This window comes from Cricetulus griseus, chromosome 8 (genome assembly GCF_003668045.3).
Source record: "Cricetulus griseus strain 17A/GY chromosome 8, alternate assembly CriGri-PICRH-1.0, whole genome shotgun sequence".
In the NCBI taxonomy this organism is placed as follows: Eukaryota; Metazoa; Chordata; class Mammalia; order Rodentia; family Cricetidae; genus Cricetulus; species Cricetulus griseus.
In genome coordinates this window covers 63,135,296-63,149,648 of record NC_048601.1, presented here as the reverse complement: position 1 = coordinate 63,149,648, position 14,353 = coordinate 63,135,296, and the positions used below count along the sequence as shown (strand labels likewise).

Here is a 14,353-nt window from a genome sequence, read left to right as displayed (position 1 = left end):
GAAGAAAGAGAAAGCTCAGGTTTTTCCAGGTTTACTTCTCTTGAACATAAGTCTGATAGCTGTTATTTCATATCTCTCCCCCAAACGCCAAAGAAATCAGACATTAATATAGTCTATAAGAAATGAACATGTTAGATCAGTTTACTTACTGACCTGTCTTCTGTTTTTCTGCCACCAGAAAGCTGATACGATAATTGTTTTCTTGGAAGCCATATCGTGGCAGTCACATCAGGAAGAGCCTGAAGAAGCCAGGGAATAGTCCTCTTCATTGGGCTATATAGCATTTAAAAGTTTATCGCAGAAAAAAAGGCTCTGATGATTCAGTCCTTGGCATCTCCCACTCCATCTGCATTAACGGCAATCATGGCTTCAGCTTCAGGGAGACAGGGAGCATCTTACACTTTGCAGATTCTCGTCTCCTCTCTTCCTTTCCTCAGGTACGGCCTGGTTGTTGATGCATGGGCAATGATATTTCCTCCAATGGGTTTTTGGGGATCTGCAGCAAACATGGCTGCTCCATCCACTTGGGCTACTACCTGGTTGGTGACATCCTCAGAAATCCGGTCAAATGCATTTGCCTGGCTGAAAGCTCTCCTCCATCCGAGTAGTCTGTTCTATAGAGGGCAGTAGCACCGTCTTCAATAAGCAGTGCGTATTTGGATTCTACCATCATGGCTGATGCTTGATAAAGGAGCTGGGTTTGGTGGTCTGTGTTGAACCCTCCAGCATATGCTACATTATCTAGGACATCACTGCCAGAGAGACGGGATCTCTCAGCCACTGCTAGCAGCCGCCACTCTGGCCTAAATGTACCCTCGGTACCAATGCACATGGCCTTTCCTTCACCTCCACTATGATCAATGGGAAGCTGGCATGTTACAGCCAATGTATGACAGATCTGTGTCTTCCCAGTTCGGAATTCTCCAAACATCTGTGATAGATCCAGTCTCAATTCCTCCTAGAAGCAGTTTGTCAAGCTTTTTGGTGAAATTCAGTTGCAGTGGTGAAACCCATTGAAACTAATTTAGCCGCCTCAGCCAGAATTTTGTCAGCTTGGGCTTCACTAATTCCCTTAATATTTACGAGCTCCTTCTTTGGTGCATAAGCAACAGCCTCCACCGCATGGAAAGCAGCTTCTTTTATTCTTCCCGTCATTGGCACTCACGCCACATTGCTCTAACCGTGAGACAGGTTGTGGGCCAAAGCTTTCTTCTTCCACGGGACTATCTGTATTTGCTTTAAGCTGCATCTGCATAGCCATTACGGTCCGCAACCCTGGGCAGCGCGCTCCTTTGGTGGCCGAGTCTGCACACGCCACAAGAATCTCCAGCACCGGCTCGAACCCACTTCGCAGCTCCTCTGTCGGGTTTTCTGTGAAGAAAAGGAGCAAATTTTAGCCTTCGCAGCCGCGTTTCCGGAGAACATGGCTTTGGCCAGGAACCCGTCTGGGCACGCTTCACCCAGTGATGAGTGACTTTCAGAAATCCCGCCAAACTCTCACAGACGGCCCTGCCCGCCTTATTTTAGATTTATTTATTTATTTATTTATTTATTTATTTATTTAATATGTAGAAGTGTTCGGCCTGTTTGTATGACTGTGTACCACATGCATGTCTGTGGAAGTCAGGAGAGGAATCAGATCCCCTGACAAGGGAGTAATGGATGCTTGTGAACCCTCACACGGGTCCTGGGAGTTGAACCCAGGCCCTTTTGTATAGAAACATGTGCTCTCAACCACTGAGTCATCTTTCCAGCTCCTCAACTCCCCTCCATTTTAGAGACATGATCTCTTAGTGAACCTAAATCTCATCGATTTGGCTAGGCTCCAGGGTGCTGGGCTCCCTGCCTCCAGGGCTGGTGTTACAGGAATGAACTATCATCCCCAGCTTTTAACTGGGTTCTGGGGTTGGAAACTCCGGTTTTGTGCTTAGACTTTTCCCAACTAAACTATCTCCTTGCCCATGATTTTGATCTCTATGTCCTTACTAATTTTCCTCTTCCTTTCTTGCTTGCTTGATTCTTTTTGTTTGTTTGTTGAGACGGTTTTTCTTTATAAACCCGGCTGTCCTGGAACTTGCTCTGAAGACCACACTGACCTTGAACTCAGAGATCCACCAGCCTCTACCTTGAGAGCTGGGATTAAAGGTGTGCACCACCACCGCCCAACTCCTTACTAATTTTCTATCTAGCTATTCTATAAATTATGGATAGATTGAGAATTATAAATGCATTTGCTTTTTCTTCCTAGTTCTATCAGTTGTCTTGTTTCATGTGTTTTGTCTAGTGCTTACCTATTTTGAATTGCCATGCTCCTCAATGAATTGCTCTTTTCCTAATATAAAGCCCACCTGTGTCTGTAATACTTTTCTTGGTTCAGAAGTTTCTTCATGTAGCATTAACACAGTGACTAATGTTTTCTTTTGATTAATATTTGCATGATATATCCTTTTACATTCTTTTACATTCAGTATGCCCTTATCATATTTACAATGAGCACACTATAGACCCTCATATAGTTGGGTTGTGATTTTAAATCCACTTTGCCAATTTAATCTCCTTGCAATATTTATAATGTACATTTACATTTAATGTAATTACTGATGCAGCTTAAGTATGCCATTTTATGTTTTGTTTTCTGTGTTCTATTTTTGTCATTTAGTTTCTTTTTTGTACCAATCCTTGTGGGTTACTTACGCAACTGTAACCAGGATCTCAGTTCTAGAACTTCATCCAAATAGCAACTTTGTATCTGTTAAAAATAACCCTCCCCTTCCCCTTTAGCCATGTTTATTAAAGTATCTTTGTGTTATTGCTGTTGTTTTTGTGGTTTCTCTAGATCATATTATGTGAGTCTATCCTGATCCACTGATGTCATCAATTTACCCATTCAAGATAAATATAGAAACCTCACCTTCAGTATTAGTTGTTTTTCTTGTTTCTACAATCAAATACCTGACAAGAAGCAACTTAAAAGAGAACGTGTTTGGGGCTGGAAAAATGGCTCAGTGGTTAACATCAGTTGTTAAGAGCACTTACTCCTTTTTCAGGGAATGGGAGTTGGTTGCCAGCATCCACAGTGGATTGGCTCACAATTGCCTCTAACTCTAACGCCAGGAGAATATGACACTCTCTTTTGCACTACCCCCAACACACATAGATGCAATCAAGTTGTCAATCAAGATTAGCTACCCCACCTCCCTTTGAATCATCATTCTCTCAGTTTACAAGATAACTGTTTTGATCATTTATTCTACATAGCTTAGAATAGCATCAGTGCTTAAAAATTTGTTAACAATTTAGAAACTTAAAAAAACCTAAAGGAGATTTTTTTCTTTCTTTCTTTGAAACATGGTCTCTTGGAACCCAGGCAGGCCTTGAAGCCTGTATGTAGCCAAGGACAGCTTTGGACTTGCGGTCCTTCTGCCTCCATTGTGCATCAACAAGCCGGGTTTATTCTGTGCTGGGGACAGAATCCAGGGCTTTGTGCATATTAGGCAAGCGATCTACCGACCAAGCCACACCCATAGTTGTATGACGCATTTTTTCTTAGCAGTGCTTTTCCTTCCAAATACCCCACAGTTCCTTCTTTTCTCATTTCTTTTCTGGTTAGCCACTTTCTGGATAGGTTTTCTGGGGATGAATTCTCTTTCATCACTGAAAGAAATTTTATCTGTTGATTCTTTTCTTTTAGCACTTAAAAAATGTTATAAAAGCTGGACATGGCAATGCACATCTGTAATTCCAATGGTCTGGAGGCTGAGGCCTCAGGTTTGAGGCTATCTTGGGTTAGTGTGAGACCTTGTCTGAGAAGAAAAGAAATACCACTTCCTTCTAGCCCCAGTTTTAGGTACACACACACACACACACACACACACACACACACACACACCGGGGAAAAAAGAAAAATCTGCTGTCACTCACAGTGGCATTTCCTATAAGTAATATCTACTTCTGCTTTCTTTCAATATTGTTTTCTTAAGCTTTCAGAAATGAGTGTGTAACTTGGCACAAATTTCTTTGTGCTTGCCTTATTTGATTCAGTTTTTTGAATTTGTAGGTTCAAGTCTCTTGCCAAATGAGGCTTTTTTGAATACTCCAATCGTCTCATGGATCTCTAGGACTGTTTTTTCTCTGTCCAGGTTGACTGTATTCCACGGGTCTGTCAGGTTGACTGTATTCCACAGGTGTGTCAGGTTGACTGTATTCCACAGGTGTGTCAGGTTGACTGTATTCCACAGGTCTGTCAGGTTGACTGTATTCCACAGGTCTGTCAGGTTGACTGTATTCCACAGGTCTGTCAGGTTGACTGTATTCCACGGGTCTGTCAGGTTGACTGTATTCCACGGGTGTGTCAGGTTGACTGTATTCCACGGGTGTGTCAGGTTGACTGTATTCCACGGGTGTGTCAGGTTGACTGTATTCCACGGGTGTGTCAGGTTGACTGTATTCCACGGGTGTGTCAGGTTGACTGTATTCCACGGGTCTGTCAGGTTTGACTGTATTCCACAGCTCTGTCCTTAGAATCACTGGTTCTAATCTCTGGTGTTTTCACTCTATTACTGAGTCTGTTCCACATGTTTTGAATTGAATTTTCTGTGCTTTTCTGTTCTACTATCTTTATTTACTTCATTTCCATTTCTTTGCTGAGGTTTAACATTTTATGATACTTATTTACTAGGTATATATGTATATGTGTATGTACTTATGTATTTGCTGTGTATGTAAGAAAGAGTGCTCTGAATGACTCTCAGAAATTAATTCTCTCATTCAGTCATGTGGGGCCCAGGAACTGAACTCTCAAGCCGTCAGGATTAGTGGCAAGTGCCTTTACCCCCTAAGCCAAATTATTGCTGAACCCTTTTATAATACCTATTTTAGTATCACTTTTAGGTAATTCAACATTCAATTTATCTCACAACTTAATATATGCTGATTTGTCTTTTTCATACATTGTTTTCCTGGTTCTTGGATGGTTGTTCTTTCATACCCTGAACATTTTGGGTAGCTTGTTGTGAGATTTTGTTCCCTACCACTACCTCTGCTCCTTTATCTTTTCTCCTCTTCCCTCTCCTTTTTATTTTTAACAAGCAGTGGCCCTCTGGGCCATGCTGACACAACTTTGGCAAAACTGGAGGGCCCACACACCCACCAGGTAAATGGCGGTGTTAATGTTCGGCTTCGCCCTTGCTACACTGACCAATTCCCAGCTAAGTGGAGTACCAACTCCTACTGTCTGCTTGGCTCTGACTTGGGTGTGTGTCCAGTTTCAACAGCTGACTCTGCCTGTTAGAACTTCCTGTTTCTACTAGGCAGGGGGTGAGCGGTCAGGTTTTGGCAGACAGGTCTTGCCAAAACCACACGCTCAGGAGTTGAAGCACTGCCTCCCACTGCCTTGAGTTAAGGGGTCAGGAGGCACTGAACGCTCACTTGTGCCACCAGTGTCTGTTTAGAGTCTAGGGAAGACACCATTGGTCTTGCTTTCTGCTATTGGGCCATATTTCTCCACTCTTTGGTGAGGGAACGACTGCTATACTTGGACCTTTGTTTTGTGACATCTGCTTGTGGAACTGGGATGGAGGCGCCCTGTTAGGATGTGGAAGGAGTAAAGGAACTCATGGTGTTTACCATCATGCCTCTCCTTAAGTCCTGGGATGCCTAGGATATCCAACCTTGTATCACCTCTAAAAAAATCATTTATTTTTATATGTATGGGTGTTTTCCTTCATGCATGTTTGTGCATGTACATCTCAAGTGCTCTCAGATGCCAGAACTGGAGTTGCAAATGGTTGTGAAAAGCCTTGTGGGTGCTAAAAATCTATCCTGGGTCCTCTGGAAGAGCAGCCAGTGCTTTTAACCTCTAAGCCATGTTTCCAGCCCCTTGTCTCACTTTTTGAAGTCTTGGTGCTCTTGTGATGTATGTGGGTGTTTGTGCAAATGCAGACACATGCTTGCCTCAAAGGGTCATTTTTGTTTGTTTGTTTGTTTGTTTGTTTATCTGGTTCTGGCTAGCCTGGGACTTTCTATGCATCTTAGGCTGGCCTTGAACTTTATGTAACCCTTGGCCTCTGCCTCTTGAGTGTTGGGGTTAGGGTTGTGTATCACCATCAGGAGGCCCCAAAGCAATTATAAGGGACTTGTTTATTTTAGCAACTGGAGTCCTCTGCAGAATGTCAGTATCCATGAATACTTTACTTCAGCAGTTCACACCTTAGGCCCCACTCACAGAGATGCACACAGTGATGATGGCCAATACAGAGAATCACACAGTACTAGAGAAGAAGTGAACAAATCCAAACCTTTGAGGGGGATAGGCATGGTGGCACCTGCCTGTAGTCCCAGCACTTGGGGGTGGGGGAGGGGTGTGGAAGCAGGAGAATCAGGAGTTTTAGGCCAGTCTAGCATACATGAGACCCTGTCTAAAACAAAACAAAGACAAAAAAGGACAAAACAAAATACTGCCTTTAAAGGAAACAAGTTTTGACAGGAAAAACATAAAAAGTATATTTGGGGAATTGCTGAGACTGTGTTAAATGTCATCCTTTGAGGGCCAGTGTGGGATACATGAAACACTGTCTCAAAACAAAACAAAACAAAACTATAACAACAAAGTAAAAGAAAGAGTGAAGGGGAACTGAGAGTTCAAGGTCAGCCTCAGTCACAAGAGGTTCCAGGCTGGCCTGAGCTACTTGTAACTTGTTTTAAAGAAAAAAAGAGAAACAAAGACTTCCTTTAAAAAAAAAATCATCAGCTGGGCGGTGGTGGCACACCGCCTTTAATCCCAGCACTTGGGAAGCAGAGGCAGGCAGATCTCTCTGAGTTCGAGACCAGCCTGGTCTACAAGAGCTAGTTCCAGGACAGGCTCCAAAACCACAGAGAAACCGTGTCTTGAAATCCCCACCCCACCCCCCAAATCATCAATAGTCATTACTCATAATTGTTACTCATATTGGTTTAATACAATTCTGATTGGCCAGTAGCCAGGCAGGAGATATATAGATGGGGCAACCAGACTAGGAGAATTCTGGGAAGAAGAAGGCACAGAGATGGAGTCTCCATCCAGATGCAGAGGAAGCAAGATGAGAATTCTTTATTATTGTCATAAAAAGTTCTCCAGAAAGCAAGGATGGAATGGGTCAGAAATTCAGATGAAAGCAAAGAAAGTCTTTTGTATGAGATAGGTGGAGATGAGTTAAAATCTTACTTTTCCTACTGTTCTTTAATAGAATTGTTTTCTTTATGTATGTTTGTATCCCATACATCCCATGTGTATGTGGATGCAGAGACTGGAAGAGAGTGTCCCATCCCAAAGAGCTGCTAGAGTTATATTATAGGCAGTTGTGAGCTGCCTGAGCGTGGGTGCTGGGAATTGAACTCAGGCCCTTAGGAAATGCTGCAGGTGCTCTTAACAGCAGACAGTCTCTCCAGCCCTTAATTACTGCTTTTAACTGACCTAATAGTTAAGAGTTTGCCCAAGATTATAACAACATTAGTAGTCAATGTTTTAAATATAAATGTCAGCGACCAGAGGAAAGTATTAGGACTATTTGTTACCCTAAAGTACACATTCAACTGCGGAAGCGATCGAGTGATATGTGAAAGTGAACTTGGCTTGGCTGTAAGGTGCATCAAAAACACAAGCGCAATTGGTGTTAAGGAAAGAGAACATTAGAAGGAGTCATTAGAAGGAGAAACAGAACCTCATTCTATGGGTGTGATGCTGTACAAAGCATTTACACTGGGAGGGAGAGGAAGAGAGGCAGAGACAGAGGGAGACAGAGATTACAAACTAACTAGAATAGGGATTTGGAGGTGTGATGTTTGTTCTAATTATGGCTTCGTTTGCTTATTCTTCTTACTGGAGTTGTAATTGTGAATTTTAGCCTTGTGCTCTTATCACAAGACCATAGAATTTAGGATAAATTATCTCCTATTTACTGGAGAGCACATGCTTCACAGATAACTATACAAACCTTTGCTTCCTTGAGATAGTCACTTATCTGAAAGACTTGAACTCAAATTCTGGTTTTACCATCTTATCAGCTGTGTAATCCTGTGTGTGTGTGTGTGTGTGTGTGTGTGTGTGTGTGTTCTAAATATATGTATGTGCAGGTTCACATTCACTTGTGAATGTATATAGGGAAAAGTTGAAACTGGATATATTCCTTAATTATTCCCTCTTTTTTGCAACAGGGTCTCTCACAAAACCTGGAGCTCACCAATTTGGTTAGATTAGCTGCCCAGTGAACTCCAGGCATCTGTTTCTATCCATCTAGTGCTGGGGTTACAGATGCATTTGACTACCCCACATTTAAAAAAAAAAAATTCCCATGCAAAATCTTTTGACCTTGTTTTCCTCTTACCCAATTACCGCAAGATCCTCCCCTGATCTCTACCCTCCCAAATTTATGTTCATTTTCTCTCTTTCTACTCATGGGGTTGTGAATTTCCTGAGTGTGGCATTTGAATGGGATCTTGGAAAGGAAAAAAGAAACAAGGAAAGATATACATGAAATCTCTCCTAAAAAAAAAAAAAAAAAAAGGAGCAAAACTGCTTTCCCTTTCCCTGTGGCTGTCAGTTGCAGACAGCTTCTCAGTTAGGAGTAGGACTTCTGGTCCTTATCTCAGGGCAGGGACCCCATATAGCTTAAATCTGTGAAGGTACTATGCATACTTCTGCAGTCTCTGAGTTAATATGTGCACCAGTCTTGTGTCTGGAAGACATTGTTTCCTTGGAGTCATCCACCTCCCCTGGCTCCTAACAGTCTTCCCCCTTCCCCTTCCCCATAGATCCCTGAGCTTTGAGGGAAGGGGTTTGATGAAAGCATACCAGTGCTCCATATCACTGTTTGCACATTGTCCAGTGGTGGGTTTCTATGTTAATTACCATTTACTGCAAGAAGTTTCTTTGATGTGGGTTGAATGAGGCACTGATCTGTCATTAAGAGTCATTTTAATATTATGTTCCTTTAGCAGAATAATAGTAGTAGGTTTTCCTTTAGACCCATGACCTAGCCAGTCTCTTGTTCTTGCCCGTTTTAGCAGTGTCAGGTATGGCTTTCATTTCATGGAGTGGACCTTAAATCCAAGCAGAAAGTAGTTGGTGGCTCCTGTAACATTTGTGCCACTATTGCATCGGTATACTTTACAAACTGGTCACTGTTGTAATTTGCAGATTTTGTGCTGGCTGATATTGATAATTACATTTCTCCTCAGATGAACCATGCAGCATACCTTCCAGTACTATGACCCTAGTCAGTAGGACAGAACTTCTGGCAAGGCACTAGCTGAAGGTCCCCATGTTCAAGGACATAAATTAAGTGTTATCTTCAGTAAAATAGGGCATTATTGCCAGATTGGGGGAAGCAACCAATAGGTTTGGCAATAGCCTGTGAATTTTGGGGATTTCCATAAGGTCCCTTTGGCCAACAACACAACAAGATATAGCATCTTTCCTAGCACTGCAGGTTTTACTTGATGGTTTAAGATGTCTAGTTGAGGCTTTGTCTTCCCTATTATTTGGTGACTCTGTTTACATTTCTTTCATATATTTATATATTTTAGGAAGCTTCTACACTAGTAGGTTTCCATATGGTTTTTCAAACAGTCTTTAGTCTAGTTGTCCCTCCCCATATTCTCCTTTTTCTCCCACCCATCTTCCTGTTTAATGCTCCTATTCTAGTTTCTCTTTTGTCTCTCCATAATACTATATTCTATTACTTCTATTATTGTTTTGGGAAATCCTCTTTGGCCCTTTACTAATAAGTACCTAACCTCTGTGGTTATTTGTATCATAGCACACAAATCATAAGCTTAAAAACTAACAACCAGAATAAGAGAAAACATACAATATTTGTCTTGTGTTTTCCAATTTCTGGTTATTATGAATAGAACAGCAATGAACAGGGTTGAGCAAGTGTTTCTCTGGCAGGATGTAGAGTCTTTGGGTCTAAAATACCCAAGAGTGGTGTCTTAGTTGGGTTTCAATTGCTGTGAAAAGACACCATGACCACAGCAACTCTTATAAAGGAAACATTTAATTGGAGTGGCTTGCTTACAGTTTCAGAGGTTCAGTCCCTTATCATCATTATGGGGATCATGGTGGCAAGCAGGAAGACATGGTGTTGAGAGTCCTATGTCTTGCAGGTAACAGGAAGTCAACTGAGACACTGGACAATATCCTCAGCATAGGAAATCTCAAAGCCTGCCCTCACAGTGACACACTTCCTCCAACAAGGCCATACTCATTCCAACAAAGCCATACCTCCTAACAGTGCCACTCCCTGTGAGATTATGGGGCCAATTACATTCAAACTACCACAAGTGGTATAGCTGGATCTTGAGGTAGATTTATTCCCAGCTTCCTGAGGAATGCCACACAGATTTCCAAAGTAGATGTATAGGTTTGCACTCCCACCAGCAATGAGTGAGTGTTTTCCTTACCTCTACAGTCTCTCCAGTATGAGCCGTCATTTGTTTTATTGGTCCTGTGCATTCTGACCAGTATAAGATGAAAAGAAATCTCAAAGTAGTTGTAATTTGAATTTCCATGACGGCTAAGGCTGTTGAACATTTCTTTAAGTGTTTCTCAGTCATTCATGTTTCATCTTTTGAGAACTCTCTGCTTAGTTTTGTACACTGTTTTTAAATTGGGTTATTTGTTTTCTTGATATTCAGTTATTTTAGTGTTTTATATATCTTAGACATTAACTCTATATCGGATGTATAATTGGTTAAGATCTTTGCCCATTCTGTAACCTGCTGCTTTGCCTGAGTGATGACAAGCTTTGCTGTACAGAAGCTTTTGGCTTCATGGGGTTTCACTTACTAATTGTTGAGCTTGGTGCCTTCGATATTTGCATCTGTTCAGAAAATCCTTTCCTGTGTCAGTGAGTTCAATTCAACCCCCCACTTTTCCTTCCCTCAGACTCAAAATACCCAGTTTTATGTGGAGGCCCTGATCCCTTTAGAGTTAAGCAATGACCAGGGTGAGAAATATGTCTGTGTGCACACTTCTGCATGCAGTGATCCAGTTTGACCAGAACTATTTTTAAAGGTGCTGTTTTTTCTCTGGTGTGTATTTTTGGCTGCTTTGTCAAAAATCAGGAGTTCATGCCAGGTGTAGTGGCGCATGCCTTTAATCCCAGCACCCGGGAAGCAGAGGAAGGCAGAACTCTGTTAAGGCCATCCTGATTTACAAACTGAGTTCCAGAATAGCCAGGGCTGTTATAGAGAGAAATCCTGTCTTGAAAAAACAAAACAAAACAAAACAAAACAGAAGTCCATAAGTTTATGGACTTATGTCTGGGTCTTCAATTTAATTTCATTGAGCAGAGTCTGCTTTTATGCCATAGCTCTGTAATCCATCTTGAAATCTGGATGGTGATACCCCCATGAGTTTTTTTAGTATTCAGAATTGTGTCTTTCTTTCCTTCCGTCTTTCTTTCTCTCTTTCTTTCTTTCTCTCTTTCTCTTCCATCCTTCCTTTCTTTTTCTTCTTTCCTTCTTTCTTCCTTTTGTATGTGTGTTTGTATGTGTTTCCATATGAAGTGAAAGTTTTTTTTTAATTTCTGTGAAGAATTGTGATACAGTTTTGATGGTAATCGAATTGAATCTGTAGGTTACTTTGGGTAGTATAACAATTTTCACAATGTTAATAATGGAGATCTTTCCATCTTCTTCAATTTTTTTCTTCACTATTGTTTTTATTAAACAAGTCTTTCACTATCTTGAGTTACCCCAAGATTACTCTTTTTTTTTTTTTTTTTGAGGCTAGTGTGAAAGGTGTTGTTTTCTCCATTTTTCTTTTTGTTTTTGTTTGTGTGTGTCTATGGGTGTTAATTTTGTATCCTTCTACTTTGCTGTAGAAGTTTCTTGGTGGAGTCTTCAGGAACTTTTGTGTATAAACTGCTATCATCTGCCAACAAAGATACTTTGTTCCTGTTTGTGTTCCCTTGATCTCCTTCAGTTGTCTTACTGCTCTAGCAGAGCCTTCAAGTACTATATTGGACAGTAGGGAGAGAATGGACATACTTGTCTTGTTCCTGTCTTAGTGGAAATACTTTAAGTTTCTCTTCAATTAGGTTAATATTGACTTCACCTAAATGCTTGCTGGAAATCACCTTTATTGTTTTGGGATATGACCTTGTATGCACAGACTCTCCATAACTATTACCCTGAAGAGATGCTGGAATTTATCAAAGGCCTTTTCTGCATCTAATGAGATGATGATTGTGTGGCTTCTGTCTTTCAGTCTGTTTATATGATGGATTGTGTTTATTGATTTATGTATGTTGAACTGTCCCTGAATCTCTGGGGTGCTGGACAACCTTTTTGTTGTGTTCTTAGATTTGGTTTGCAAGTAATTTGAGAAATTTTGCATCTATGCTCATAAGGAATATTGGTTTATACTTTTCTTTTTTGTTGGGTCTTGTGTGGTTTTGGTACCAGGTGATAGTGGCTTCATAAAAAGAATCAGTAACTGTTCCTTCAGTTTCTGTTTTGTGGAAGAAGTTGAGGAGTATCAGCATGAATTCATCTTTGAAGTTCTAGTAGTTTTCTGAGTTGAGCACATCTGGCCCTGGACTCTTTTGGTTGTGAGATTTACTGATTACTGTTTCTATTTCACTGGGAGTTTGGGATTTGTTTAAATTGCTTATTTGGTTTTGATTTAACTTTCATATCAAGTAATTCATTCATTTCTTTTAGTTTTTTTCAATTTGGTGGAGTACAGATTTTTGGAGTATGTCCTTATGATTCTCTGCATTTCCTTGATGTCTGTGGTATGGTGCCTCTTTTATCTCTAATTTTATTAATTTGGATCTTCTCTGTGTGTCTTTTGGTTAATTTGGCTAAGGCTTTCTTACTCTAGTTGATTTTCTCAAAGAAGTAAGTCTTCCTTTAGATCACTCATTTTAAGTTTTGTTTGTTTGCCTGTTTATATTTCATTGTTTCAACCCTGAGTTTGATTGTTTCTTGCCTTCTCCTCTTTTAGGGTATTATTTCTTCTTGTCCTAAAGCTCTCAGGAGTGTTGCTAAGTTACTGAGAAGAGTTTTTTGATGTAGGGACTTAGTGCTATCAACTCCCCTCCTAGAACGACCTTCATATTTTTATTCAGTTCCAAAAATTTTTAACTTCCTTCTTGATTTTTGCTTTGATCCAGTTTTCATTCAGTTGTGAGTTATTCAGTTTCCATGAGTTTGTAAACTTTCTGTCATTGCTATCAAGCTTTAATCAGTGGTAGTCAAACAGAATGTAGGGCGATATTTCAAGTTTTTTTTTTTTTTTCATCTGTTGAGACTTGCTTTGTGTCCACGTATGTAGTCAGTTTTGGAGAAAGTTCCATAAAGTGCTGAGAGGAAGTTATATTCTTTAGCATTTGGGTGGAATGTTCTGTAGATGTATACTAGGCCGATTTTATTTATGACATTATTTAGCACCAATGATTCCCTGTTTAGTTTTTGTCTGGATGGCCTATTTATCGCCAAGAATGAGGTACTGAAGTTACCCACGATCACTGTGTTAGTATGTGGTTTAAGCTGTTGCAAGTTTAAAAAAAATGAACTCGAGTGCCCTTGTATTTGGTGCAGTAACGCTTAGAACCACCATATTTTCTTGGTGGACTTTTCTTTTAATGAATACACAGTGTGCTTCTCTATCTCTTCAGTTTTGATTTGAAGTCTATTTTGTCAGATATTAAAATAGACACCTTCTTACTTTTGGGGTTTATTTGCTTACTGTATCTTTTTCTACCTTTTTATTCTGAGGTGATGTCTATCCTTGATGGTGAAGTCTTCTTCTTGGATGCACTGGAAAGTTGGTCCTGTTTTCTCATACAATCTATTAGTTTGTGGGGTTTGTTTGTTTGTTTGTTTTTAATTGGGGGAATTGAGGATATTTGGTTTACAGTGTGGTTACTGATCTTTTGTGTTTTAAGGAGGTAATTAAACTTGTTTGTTCTTTGTATCATGGTAAGGAGGTCTTTTGCCCCCCCTCCCCCTTGGGGTATGATTGGGGTATATAAGAAGGGGTATACCCATGATTGGGGTATATAAGAAGTTGGAGCAATAAACTTGGGTAGTCACTGGATGATGCCCTCCTGACTCTATCTACTGTTTCTTGTCTATTTCTTTCCTCAGTCCTCACTGTTCCTTTCAAGCACAGACAAATAAGTCTACTGGACAAGACACAGTGTTATCTCAGTTTGGGTTTTCTTTTCTTTTTTTTTTTAATTTATTTACTTATTATGTATATAGTGTTCTGCCTGCATGTATGTCTGCAGGCCAGAAGAGGGCACCAGATTTCACTACAGATGGTTGTGAGCCACCATGTGGTTGCTGGGAATTGAACTCAGGA

General features: G+C 40.6%; 1 pseudogene; it reads right to left on the bottom strand.

The window, feature by feature from the left end:
* Positions 1–320: 320 nt before the first annotated feature.
* Positions 321–1,261, bottom strand: LOC100770257 (annotated as a pseudogene).
* Positions 1,262–14,353: the final 13,092 nt, after the last annotated feature.